Source organism: Eumetopias jubatus, unplaced genomic scaffold (genome assembly GCF_037043125.1).
Source record: "Eumetopias jubatus isolate StellerSeaLion01/CBP00866 unplaced genomic scaffold, mEumJub1_p1.0 scaffold_8, whole genome shotgun sequence".
NCBI lineage: Eukaryota > Metazoa > Chordata > Mammalia > Carnivora > Otariidae > Eumetopias > Eumetopias jubatus.
Window position 1 is genome coordinate 49,440,674 of NW_028274814.1, and position 13,328 is coordinate 49,454,001.

At 40.6% G+C, this 13,328-nt stretch overlaps 1 protein-coding gene across 8 annotated transcripts in view; it reads right to left on the bottom strand.

The window, feature by feature from the left end:
• Positions 1-12,935, bottom strand: part of DUSP16 (dual specificity phosphatase 16) — a 77,650-nt gene extending 64,715 nt beyond the window's left edge. For 6 of the 8 annotated variants that reach the window (XM_028119697.2, XM_028119695.2, XM_028119690.2 and 3 more), the window contains exons 1-2: positions 12,508-12,935; positions 5,842-5,971 (exon numbers count right to left, since the gene is read on the bottom strand). The gene's annotated coding sequence lies outside the window, so the exon portion shown is untranslated. Of the gene's footprint in view, positions 1-5,841; positions 5,972-7,093; positions 7,171-11,345; positions 11,412-12,507 lie in introns of those variants that run through there. The other 2 variants (XM_088025925.1, XM_028119693.2) reach the window with 2 other exon arrangements.
• Positions 12,936-13,328: the final 393 nt, after the last annotated feature.

A 13,328-nucleotide genomic window follows, 5' to 3' on the forward strand; every position in this document is an offset into this window, starting at 1 on the left:
CCTTAAGCTGTTTAAAGCAGCTGTTAAATTTGTATACATACATGCATTTTATTCTTAAAAATACACCCCATAGCGCAGGTGCCTTTTGGTCACTTAAATGCCACAGTTAACAATGTTAATCTCCAGGGTCTCCCAATACTGATGAACCAAATAAAATGCAGCAGGTTCATTCTATAAGATTTTTGCTGGAGAAAAGATGAAAACTTTTTAGGTTAACATTTTAACAGCCTCTTTTATAAGTAGTGTAATTGCTCTGCAATTTGCTAGAGTTGGGAGTATGATTTTCAACTCACTGTATGTCCAAATTTATATAATCTTGACAGGATTTTATATGAGGAAGCAAATCACTGGTGTTGCTGAAACACAAGTAGAATCCCATTTAAAGGCACTTGAAACCTCAAAGGTCCTGCCTCATTCAAGTAAAATTTAGTTGCCACAATGCATGAAGGGAATCACTTTCCTTTAGTTGTCCTTTAATTTTATCTAAGACAAATATGTGGTGCGAACAGTATTAACAAACAAGAATAAATGCCCAATAGGCAAAAGGGGATGTTCTACCAAGTTTTTAACTATAGTGTTTCAAATTAAGCCTCCTGGTAGGACAACTTGCATTTTCTCAGAACACTGTACCAAGAGTGTTTTGGTTATAGACTACACACATGTATATACATGTCCCTCTATAAAAATAAAAATGTATTTGGTTTTCCATTTTCAGTGGAAATCTGGGGCAGAATATAAGTAACTGCCCAAAAGTCAAAACCTCATTTTAGCTTTAACTTTCTATACCATCAAGATCTTCATTAAAGATACTACCCAGCTAGCAATGTGACTAGGAAACACCACACGTTTTCCTGTCTTCTCTCTAATCCTGTCCACTTTTTTGATAAAAAAAGGTAGTAAGTGTGAAGTGGTCAAGACAGGGGGAAAAAAAAGGTAGTTAAGTGTGAAGTGGTCAAGACGGGGAAAAAAAGGTAGTTAAGTGTGAAGTGGTCAAGACAGGGGAAAAAAGGAGAGAGACATGAATTTTAGAACTGGAGATTACATCTAAGATGATCTTAATACAATATTCTCATTTCACACTTGAGAAGACTAAGACTAGTCTTTAAATTAGCTCTACAACTAATTGGGATATAGGTCTGTACAACCTTCCACTAAAATCAGAAAGAAAATGGATATGGCCTTAATTTGAGGAGGAAACTTAAAACAGCCTCTAGACTAAAGGAAAGTGTTTTAGCACATTACCTACCCGTCTTTGGGCTTTCCTTTCTATGTGACAGAAACACAGCTACCCAACAGACATGGCTTTCCCTCTAACTTGCTAACAGAATCTCAATTTCTCCTGGGCTGCACTCAGTGTGCCGAACCCTAGGAAATGATAATCCCACTCCCTTCGGCCATAAACATTTCCCCAGTCTCTCCTGTGACTGGGGGCAGTCTTGTAATACAGCTCAAGCAAATGAGACTTAAGAGAAAGTGGAATGGATGCCTCTGGAAAAGATTTTGTTCTCTGTTAGGCAAGCACAGGAGGAGGGACTGCTTGCTTGGTCCCCTTCCTCCTTCTTGCCTTGGAAAGGAATGTGATGTCTAGAGCTGAGGCAGCCATTTTGTGACCTGGCAACAGTAAATGAACAGGAAAGAAGTGGCAAAGTCAAAGCCCACGGCAAACCAGGGGCCTTGAGAACACTGCTGAGCAGCTAAACCGACAGACCACCTACCTCTGAACTGCATGAACTGCATAATAACAAACAGCTTATGGTGTAAACCTCTGCTAGTGGATTTCTATTAACTACAGCTGAAAGCAGTTCTGAATTTTTTTTTTTTTTTTTTTAGATTTTATTTATTTGATAGAGAGAGCGCACGCAAAAGCAGGGGGAGCAGCAGAGGGAGAGAGAGAAGCAGGCTCCCTTAAGGGAGCCCAACACAGAGCTCCATCCCAGGAACCCGGGATCACGACCTGGGCCTGGGCCGAAGGCAGACACCCAACTAACCAAGCCACCCAGGCGCCCCCAGTTCTGAAATTTAAAAAAAATTTTCTCTAGCATGCTATGATTTTCCTGCCCAATCTCACTCCCATTACAATATATTCTGCTTACACTACATGCAACTAAGAGGTGACGGGATTATATTTCTCCTGAATAGGTAATAGAGACCAATCTACAGTACCTCAACTACATGACTCTATTAAAATGTCATCAATAGGGAAAACATAAAGGAAGAAAACATGATTTAGAATCATGTTTGTTCTTCATTACTGACTTTGATCCTTCCTTCTGCCATCTCAAATCCTTTTTGGAAATAAGTACCACATGTAAAACAAACTGATAAATGATATCTATTGGAACGAAACTCTTCTGTCTCCTGTTAGTAAAAAATGAAGTATTACAATTTCACTCTTGAATCTGCAGTCCCAAACCTGGCGCAGCCAATATTTTCATATACTGATGCTCACAATCAAAGCTTAGAGACTTACCAGCACTACACCAAACTCACGGCATTGTTATTTTCTACTATAATGGAATATATATGGGCTATAATAATAAAATTTAAATGTTGGTAAGACATTAAAAGTCAGACTATCCAGTGCAGTGATTTAAATAGTTATTTTAACCATATTTTGATGGAAATCTTTCAAATATATGTTTATCTCCATGACTCCTGCTGTACCCAGCTCTGCACTTCCCCAGGCCCCACTGTCCCTGCGCCCAGCACACAGGAGAACCTGCTTCACCCTCCAGCCCTCTCTTACCCTCCAGTGCTTATCTCTCCACTCTGTCCACAGCCCAGTCCTGCCTGCAGCTGTTCCCATGATCACCAATGTCTACACCACTCACTCTCCTTTCATAATTTCTTCTTTCTAACCTCATTTGTCTTCTGTCATCCCTCAGCTTCCTTAGGGGGTAAAAAAAAAAAAAAAAAAAGTCAACAGCCTCCCTGGTTGGAAGGAACAAACAACTGCCATCAGCACCGATTCTCCTCTCAATTATGAAACCATCCCTTCTGTTGCCATTCAAGAAAAAAATGAGCAGGTACTAATTTTGAGCACAGATATAAATGAGTATGAACAGATATCTATGTATGTGCATATATGGGGCTCCATGCTTTTCTAGTTTAAAAAGAAAAAAACAGGGAGAACAAATGCTCATTTTTTGTTCAGCTGCAGAGTGCTTTTACCGACTCCTCCCTTCTGTCTGTCCTCTAACCACTTTCTGGTATTATATGACCTTCCACCCATTATGGTCTCTGGGTCGCATGGCTCATCCCACACACTAGCATATTCCCTTCTTCCTCATAAATTGATCAGTTAAGATGGGAACATTACTTAATTTATATAGATGTCTATGTCAGACTTCTCTAAAAATGTTAGGACACGGTGGTAGTTATATCAGTATTGTCCAAGTTTGATCCAGAGACCCCGGTGGGAGGTCCCTGAGACCCTTTCAGGGGATCCATGCTGGCAAAACTATTTTTAGTAATACGAAGAGGTTATCTGCCTTTTTTGCTCTCACTCTCTCGTGAGTGTTACAACAGCGAATCCAGAGGATACATGGTATGTGGTGACAATGTATCATGCTGACAACTAGTGGAACATATGCTCATATATTCTTGTGTTTTCTAGCATTTTCTAAGGTAGTAAGGCATAAATATATACATTTTCAGAAATGAGTTGAGTGTATTCTCAGTACTTTCATGTTCCTAGCAATAGCAATCTTTGGTAATATCTGCTATAATCTCCATAACTTCATTATCATCCAATGAATTCATTTAGTGTTTAAAGAAAGAGAAATGGAATGTTTTAAACACTGACAAGATGAGCTCTTTAAAAGCAAAAGACTTGGGGCGCCTGGTGGCTCAGATGGTTAAGTGTCTGCCTTCGGCTCAGGTCATGATCTCAGCATCCTGGGATTGTGTCCCACCTCGGGCTCCTTGCTTAGCAAGGAACCTGCTTCTCCCTCTGCCTGCCACTCCCCCTGCTTGTACTCTACCTCTCTCTCTGGCAAATAAATAAAATCTTTGGGGGAAAAAAAAAAGCAAAAGACTTTACATATCAGAAATAAACAAGCCACTGAAGCATTATACAGGGTAAATAACCAGATTGCACTGGTTTAACAGTGCACACAATAGCTGAGAAACTAATGAAGCGTGGTATGGTTAACACTGCTGAATGTCTGCTGGATGAAAAGTCAGTAAGAGGAATCATAGCAGTGCCACTTAAAAATGATGCAGGATCTCATCAAATTAAAGATTTAGTTGCAAACATGAGTTAGAAGTTAATATCTCACCTTAAGGACTGTACTTATGCTTTATAAGTGAACAGATCCGTAGACATGGGTGGACTTACTGTTTTGTTTTCACTATTCCAGTATCCATGCCAACTAATTGAAGAAGGTCTTCTTTTATGTGAATGGTTGCAACAAATAAGAATGCTATTGAATTACTCAAAGTATTAAATAACTTTTTTGAGTCTCATGATTTATCCTGAAACAACTATGTAGATCTCTGCTCTGAGGGTACAAAAGATGGGCAAAACTGCTGGTGCTTTAGCAAGAATCAAGGCAGAAGTATAAAACTGTACTAGTAATAATTATACCCTTCACTGTATCAATCATTTAAAAAAAAAAACCAGTTTCACTGCACAATGTCCCTGAAAAAACATTAAATAAGAGTTATTAATTTCATTGCATCTCACTCTTGAGAACTTGGGTCTTTCTAATATTCTGTGTGATGAAATGGGAGGTACACAAAAAAACACTTCTGCTGCATATTTAATACAATGGCAGTCTTAAGGAAAAGGATTTATACAATTGTTGCAGTTGTGAGGTAAACTGTACACTTTTTTCATAGAATATCATTTTTGCTTAAAAGAATGACTGGCAGACAACAGTTATTCAGACTGAGGTATTTGGCAGACATTTTCTCTAAAATGAATAAAGTGAGCCTGACACTTCAAGGAAAAAAACTGACAATATCTGTTGCCGATGATAAAATTTGAGCTTTCAAAATTAGAATTTTGGAAAACTTGAACTCAACAGCAAAATCTTGACCACTTCCCAATTCTCAAAGGCTTTTTTGATGAGAATAATGGTCATATTAATGAATGTGATTTGTTAAATATTGTGTAATCAAATGTGTCAATATTTGAAAGATCTGTATAACTCAGTAAACCATTATTTTTCAAATGACCAATGCATGATGTTACAAAATCACATACAGGTCAAAGATCCATTCAAAGTTCAAGATGGACCAATAGAATTTTAATGTTATGGAATATAAAAAAATCACTGGTATGGTTTCAGATTCAACACTGCAACTAACTTTTAAGGATCTACCACTTGTTGAGTTTTGAAAATGTGACAAAGGATATTCACAATTACAAAAGCTATTAAAACAGTCCACCCTTTTTCAACTATGTATCTGTGTATAGAGGGCTTTCCCCATATAATTCAAACCAAACTATCATAACAGATTGAAATATAAAAGTAGTTATGAAAATCCAACTGTTTTCTATTAAGCAAACACAGTAAACAAAGTGGCAAAATGCAAATGTCACACTTCTCACTATATTTTTTGCTTTGGACTACCTTTTTCATGAAACTATGTTATCTGTATTATTAACCTTTAAGAAGTTTGTTATTTTTAAATGAATAAGCATTTAAACATTTCTCAGTTTTCATTTCTAATATATTGAATATTGATGGATATATTCCACATAAACAAAAGATCTTTGGGGTCCTCAATAATTTTTAGGAATACAACGTGTCATGACACCAAAATGTTTGAAAACCAGTGGCTTATAACACCTAAAAAGAACACTTATAAGAATGTATATAAGAAAATAAGCACCTGAAAATGAATCAGAAGATCTCGGCTCCAAGTCCAGCACCACTTCTTACTTGCTTTGGGATCTGTATAAATTACTTAGACTAAGGTCTTAGTTTCCTCATCTGTTAAGATGGATAACTCATATCTTGTTCTGAGGATAAAAGAAAAAATATATCAAAGCAATTTATAAACTACAACTATGTTATTATTACAAAGTCTCAAAGTTAAGAGTTTTAAATACTTCTAATGACCAAAATTCTCCTTATTTTGGGCGCCTGGGTGGCTCAGTTGGTTAAGCGACTGCCTTCGGCTCAGTTCATGATCCGGGATCCTGGGATCGAGTCCCACATCAGGCTCCCGGCTCAGCGGGGAGCCTGCTTCTCCCTCTGACCCTCTCCCCAACTCTCATGCTGTTTCTGTCTCTCTCTCAAATAAATAAATAAAATCTTAAAAAAAAAATTCTCCTTATTTTTAAAAATCCATTACTAAAAGCAGAACTTACAGAAAATTGTGAAGGGGAGATTTTTGATTAGTCAATTAGCTCAAATGTCCAACCACAAAATTTTACTGTATTAAATTTCTTCCTCTACGGTTCTAATTGGCAATGTATATTTTAATTATTATGGGTATTTCCAAATATAGATAAAAATACAGACAATAACAAACCCCAATGTAGCCATCACCTAGCTTCAACAATTATCAAAAATTTGCCAATATTGTTTTATTTCCTTCCCATTTGTGTATGTTTGTGCCTATCCTGAAGTTTTTTAAAAACATATTAGATATCATTTCATTTTGCCTATAAATACTTCCATATGCCTCTTTAACAGATGAGAATTTTTTTAACATAACCACAATACCATTAACATGGATAAAAACTTAATGGCTATAATTCTTATATATCATCTAATACACACTCCATGTTTCCTGATTGTCTCCAAAAAAAAAAAGTCTTGTTAGTTTTTAGTTGCTTCCTATCATCAAAAAATCATTTACCAGTTCATTTTCAAGGGAACACAAGATTTTTAGCTAAAGCTAGAAGGAAAAGGAAATAATGCCATGCTTTATATACCATGTACAGTTTATAAAGCAAAGTCAACAACTATCTTCCTGAGGGATGTGTTTCTCTCCCAACCAAACAACAAAAATAACAAGAGAAACCCACTATAAAATAAGCCAGACTGGCAATACTTCAGTGTCCTAAGAGGTGACCAGAAGAGGACATAGCTCAGCTACTCAGGAAGATAAAAGCTGATAGGAGACAACCACCCACCTCTTCGGAAAAGATGAGGTCAGATCAGCCACAAACTGGAGGTGAGGTCAGGGTCCAGGTTCTCAGAGTGAGCAGCACTGCTCAAACAAGACAGGTGCCCAAGGCTATAAGGCAACCCCCTGCAGGTTTCATCTCAAAGCTCAAAAAACAATGCTCTAAGCTAGAGACTTAATGGAACCATGGTCAAAAGTAACAGTTGTGAGAATTTATTCAATTTATTCAGCAAATATTTATCAAAAGACAACTCTACTAGGCACCACCTAGGATATGAGTGGTATTTTTTTTTAATTTACACAATGCAAACAATAAGCAGCTCTCTACACATGTCTTTCCCCATTGATTTTAAGGGGAAGAGTGGAAATTACTTAATATTAATGACCTTGCCATTTACCATTACAATTTATAGTGCATCTTTTTTTCTGTAAACTGCAGTCTGCCCCACTCCTCATGCAGTCACTAAAACAAATCTGAGTTCTATTGTCCTTCTCACACACACCACAGACCCCTAGCGTTTATACCTACAATTCTTCTCTGAGTATTCAGTTTAGAAGGAAACCAAGGGGGGGGGGAGGGGCGCCTGGGTGGCTCAGATGGTTAAGCATCTGCCTTCGGCTCAGGTCATGATCCCAGGGTCCTGGGATTGAGCCCCACATCGGGCTCCTGGCTCAGTGGGGAGCCTGCTTCTCCCTCTCCCTCTGCCTCTCTCCCTGCTCATGCTTTCTCTCTGTCTCAGATGAATAAATAAAATCTTAAAAAAAAAAAAATAGAAGGAAACCAAGGGAATGCTAAAGAATTTCCCACCTCCTCTGAAAACTGTTTTCTCTTCCATAGCCTTAGCCCAAGTATGTCAGAATGTACTGTAGAAGCACAGGTAATATACAATTAATATAAATCCTTTTTAGAGTCCTCTACCTCAATTTCACCTATAGATTTTTTTTTATTTAAAAGTGCAGACAAGAGGAGGGAACATATTTCTCACAGAACACTTGAGAAGTACTTTATGAATGTGTTTAAAAACATGTAATAGTTACCAAAAAAATTTTAGTTGACACGATGAAGAACATCTCAACAATAACAAAACCTAGTGGTCAGATAACTATAGTGAGTCCAGACTTTCCCATTTCGGAACTGACATTTTGCTTCAAGTTTCTACTATTTGTAGAAAAACAGTATAGGGGCACCTGGGTGGCTCAGTCAGTTAGGTGTCTGCCTTCAGCTCAGGTCATGATTCCAGGAGGATTAAGCCCCACATCGGGCTCTCTGCTTGGTGGGGAATCTGCTTCTCCCTCTCACACTCCCTCTGTGCTCTCTAATAAATAAAATCTTAAAAATACATAGTTGTATCATTTACATTCATCAGAATATTATACACAAAACAGAGTTAAGTGGGACCGTAACTAGCCCTCTATAATTTCCTTGACCCTGCCCGTTATCTTCATTAGACATCACAATTTGTCATCAGGCTTTCCATGTAGTGTTTACTTGTTTACTATCCCTCCATCTTCTCCCACTAGAATTTAGGGCCCATAAGGACAAAAACTTTATCTTATTTTCCACCGTATGTCCAGTTCTTAGAACAGTGTCTAACATACAGTAAAGGCTCCAAATAAATTTGCTGAATGAAGAGATGGATGAATGACCTCCCCCATTTCCTTTCCTCCATACACATGTTAACCATCCTTTAAGGCCAAGGTCAAATTCTGTTATCTCTACGAAGATTACCTCCCCATTACCTCCCCCAATGCTCCAATCTCTTTCTCCCTTATACCATGAATTTGGCACTTCCCATCTGTCTGATAACTGTTTACTTTTACAAATGTACATACTTTGCTTAAAATTCTTATAATCCTCCTCTCCTTATTAAGGGCATGGATCCATGTCTCCAGCTTTGGGTATCCACTTCAGTATATATAAACAGCATATCATTAATAAATGTTTTCCTTGATTTATATCTATAGTTAATCTAGAAATCGAGTCAACAGTTCCAACTTTTTAAACCTATCCCTCCCTTTCTCAGTTGAAATTGCAGTGGGTCTCTATATTTGGCAATTTCAAGTTCTACATTCTCATATAACTTATGCTAATTCACTTTATCCATCCCTTCTCCCAAGATTAAATTTTTTATGTCATGAAAAATCTCGTGACTTTTTAATGATACCTATAATGAGGTATCTAATCCCAATCAAGGAGGAGGTGAAGTTTCATTACCCCCTTCTTGTTGCCAAAGTATTGAAGAGTATTTTTTCTCTTTATCCCTTTTTTCTTTCATGCCAAGATATATCCCATTTCCTTCTTTATTGATCATACCCCTGGCAAGCTTTTATTTCTTTGTACCTGTCCTTAGTAATCTGCCTTAGATCCTTCCTTTTGAGCCACTACTGTATTTATTTGGTTAAATTTCTAACTCTTTCTCAGTGTAGGAGAATGGCCTATTCTTAAAGCCTCTGAGCTTGCTTCTTTAAATCCAGCCAACCTTTATGAACCTCATCCCCTCACACAGCCAACCCTTGATCATGGGCTAATGAAATATACAAAAATATGAGATTATCCACAACACAAGAAAATTAAAAAAAATCGACATCTGGCTTTAAAATATATCATGTGGCTTTGGGCAAGACTTACTTTCTTAATTATGCTTTTGCTTAGGCCAACATTAGTAATATTTTCTTTTATGATGGTGGATATCTTAGTTTTGGATTTTGATGCAATTTTTAAAAAGCCAATCAAGCATCAATTGTGGTTTTTCCTATGAAGTCTTTTAACTAGTTTTTTCAATCTGTTGAAGTCTGTCATAAAATCTGGTTTCTGTTTGCCCTGATTCCTTTCCTCCCTTTTCTTAGAATTCTGATCCAAATCAACTTACTCTATATTAATTTACTTCTTCAACTTAAAATAGCATTTGCTTGAGAATGCAAAGCATTTTAAAAACAATTAAACGTTCAGTGAAATTTTTAGTCCAAATAACACAGGATAGAAAATCCCACTTTTTTTAGATAATCCAGGAAAAGTCTGGGGGAAATTACACTGGTAATTCTAGCAAAATATATTTAGTAGGATATTGTGATTGGTTGAAAATAGGAAAACGTTAATATTGGACAGCTATGTAAATCAGCTTCATCAGTATATAATCTCATAGACCAAAACCTCTATGGAATCAAATTCCCAATACAAGCATTTATAGAAAATAGCTTCAACCCTGGCCCTTCTCCTGGCCCCAGACTAAACTCCGCACACATCACAGACCTGATCTCAGCCTCGCTTCTACAAATAAGTTTTAAAATGTGTAAGAAAAAGGAAAAGAACTGGGTTAACAGGATCTTCTCTTTTGCCCCCTTTTCAGTTACTGCCATTAAGTTTTTGGCCAGAGAGACCCCTAATCCTCAATTTTACAGGACTGTTTCTACTTTATAGCTGTTCAATTATTTTACATATGAATGTAGGGCTACAGTGCTTGAACTCACTTTCCTTCATACACTATTCACCATATTACCAGCAGAATTAATAAACCATTTTTAATTTTCCCCCATGTGGAACTTTGATAAGTATGCATTATTTTATCCAAAAACCAACTTTTGGGCTGGTGAATTTGGCGCAAGTTTTTATATGAGATGTTCAATGTTAACTACCCCAATTTTTTTTTAACAGCAACCTTCTACACAGTCCTCAGACTCAATAAATTCTCCAACTTTTAAAAAAAAACCAAAAAATTTTCACCGTGTCTAGTCATATTCTGATGAAAATACCTATACAAAGCCACAAATTCCTAGTTTTTCGATTCACTTTTCCAGCTTTCTGCCTTCACCAAATAAGAGAACTCCACAAGTCTCAATTAATTATGGCCTCCCAAGCTGTGTGTCCACCAATATACAGGATTCTCAAGGAAAAGTAAATCCTTCAAAGTAACTAAACTGGTAAGAATTCTTTTTTTCCTTTAAAAATTTACCTTAACTTTAAAAAAAATCTCTCTTCTTCATGGAGTTTGAAATAGTATACAACCTTTGAGGAAAGAGTTGTCACCTATGCGTACTCTGAATCAGCCCCACAAAATAAGTGGCATAAAGAGGCATTTTTCTGACAGCCTAAGTTCCCCCAATAGTAGTTAGAAGGTCTTTCATGGATGGTATATTTGGATGGTATATTTCTCACACACCACACACACACACACATTTCTCACACACCACACACACACACACACACACACACACACACACACACACACACACACACACACACAGAAAGGAAAGAAACATACCTGGTCATTTTCTAAACAGGTTTGATAGGTTTGGTTGACTTGTAAGAGCAGATTATTTACTTATAATCTTTTAAAGCAGAAGTGGCAGCCAGAGCACTGGGTAAATAAAAACTTCAGAGAGTTTTAAAAACCCTGCATCTTAACTCACTTCCCCTTGGTTCAAGGGGACGGCACAGCAAACCCCACGGCAAATGAGATTATGCAACAGGTTTTTCCTCTCAGCTTTATTCATCACGGGCTAGTTAGAGGTGTGCTTTCTCCAAACAATTTCAAACACCCAAGGCCTTAGGGTCTTTGCAGCTGGAGTTTCATGAACTCCTTTAGGATTTTGCAGTATTCATTCATTTTCAGATCTACTCGTATTTTCTCAAGTTAGTCACCGGGGTTTTGTTTGTTTTAGGAAATTAACCCATTACCTGAAAGCTTCAATTCTGCATGAATATTCTCCTCCCTGGTGTTTTATTACATGATACCACACATGATAAACAGATTCTCGGCTATCCCCTTGGGCTTTTTTATTTCTCACGTTTTACGGCTAGTGTAAATAAAGAAGTCACGGACGCGCTGGGCCCCCCAACACCGTGACTCGGGCCCCAGCATGAAAACGGGAGTTTTTGGTTGGTCGGTTGGATTTAAGAACGCAGCACCGTCACCACCCAGGTGGCCTCGCTGCTTACACCAAAGGCGAATTTGGGATAATGGGAACAGTCAGGCCGGGGCCCCACTTGGCAGGCGTGTTGTGTAACAGTCGCGCCTGCAAGTGAGCAGCTTCGCCCGCGAAGGTACCGCGTCCCGCGGCGGTGGCTCCTTGCGGCGGGATCCGCCGGCCGGGCCCGCTTGCAGCGGCGCGGCCGGGGGGCGCACGCACCGAGACCCCGCGCCCGGCCGCCCGCCCCCTTCCCGCTCGGCCCGGCCCCCAGCAAGGCCTACACCACCCCCCTCAAACGCTCGTGCGGCTCCGGGCCGCGGTCACCCCCACCCCGCCTCCCGGAAAGGTGGCCCGGACGCCCGGGAAGGCAGAGCCGGCGGGGCGAGAGCGCGCCGCCCGGCACCCGGAGTCCAGGCGCGCCGCGGAGCGTCCATGCTGCCGGCGCGGGCGGGCGCCCCGAGCCCCGCACCCTCCCAACCGCACGGTGTGCGCGGCCGGCCGGAGGCCACTTACTTTTGGGGCCGCCGACCTCCTGACTCCCTCCGGGAGAAATGAAAGTTGTCACGGCGTCTCCCCTCGGGCCCCCCTCGCCTGCCCGGCTTGAGAGGCGCCGCCGCGGAGCCGGGAGGGCGGCTGCGCTCCCGCTCGCGTCCGTCCCGTCGCGCTCTCCTCCTCTTCTTTTCACTATATTATCTTCTCCTTCTCTGAGGGGTGGGTGGGGGCGGGAAGCTTAGAAAGAGAGGAGACGTTTGCAACTTTTCTTCACTCTTTCTCTTCCACCCCCCCCCAGTCAGCCTTGAAAAAACAATGTTGAAAGGGGTGAAGAACTTGGGGAGGTGAAGGTGGGGGGCCGCGTGGGGAAAGCGGAGGGGGGGAGGGAGAAGTGCTAATAATCGTTTAAAAATTGATTAAAGCCCCCCAAACAGTGATACACAGAGGGGGAAAGGCGGGGGGGTGGGGTGGGGGGTTGGGGGAAAAGAGAAAGAGTCGCTGGTCAGGAAACTTCAAGCGCGGATGAGGTCATTGGTTTAAAAATAAAGAGATGGCGTCACTTGAAACCAATCCCAGTGAATGAACTCAGCGGAGCCCCGGGGAAAGGAGGAGACAGGCGAGGGCAGGGCGGTGGGCGCCGGGCGGGGCCGCGCGCCCGCCCGCCCATCCCGCGGCCGCCCGGGTCCGCCGCGCCGCTCCGTGCCTCGCTGCGGCCGCTCGGGGAGGGGTCGGGTCACGTTCCGTTCCGGAGTTCGGCGACTCGCAGGCAGGTTCCGCAGGCGCCGCTGGGAGGAGCCGGGGCTGCCCGAGGAGGCGGCCCCGCGGCCTCCTCCTTCCGCGCC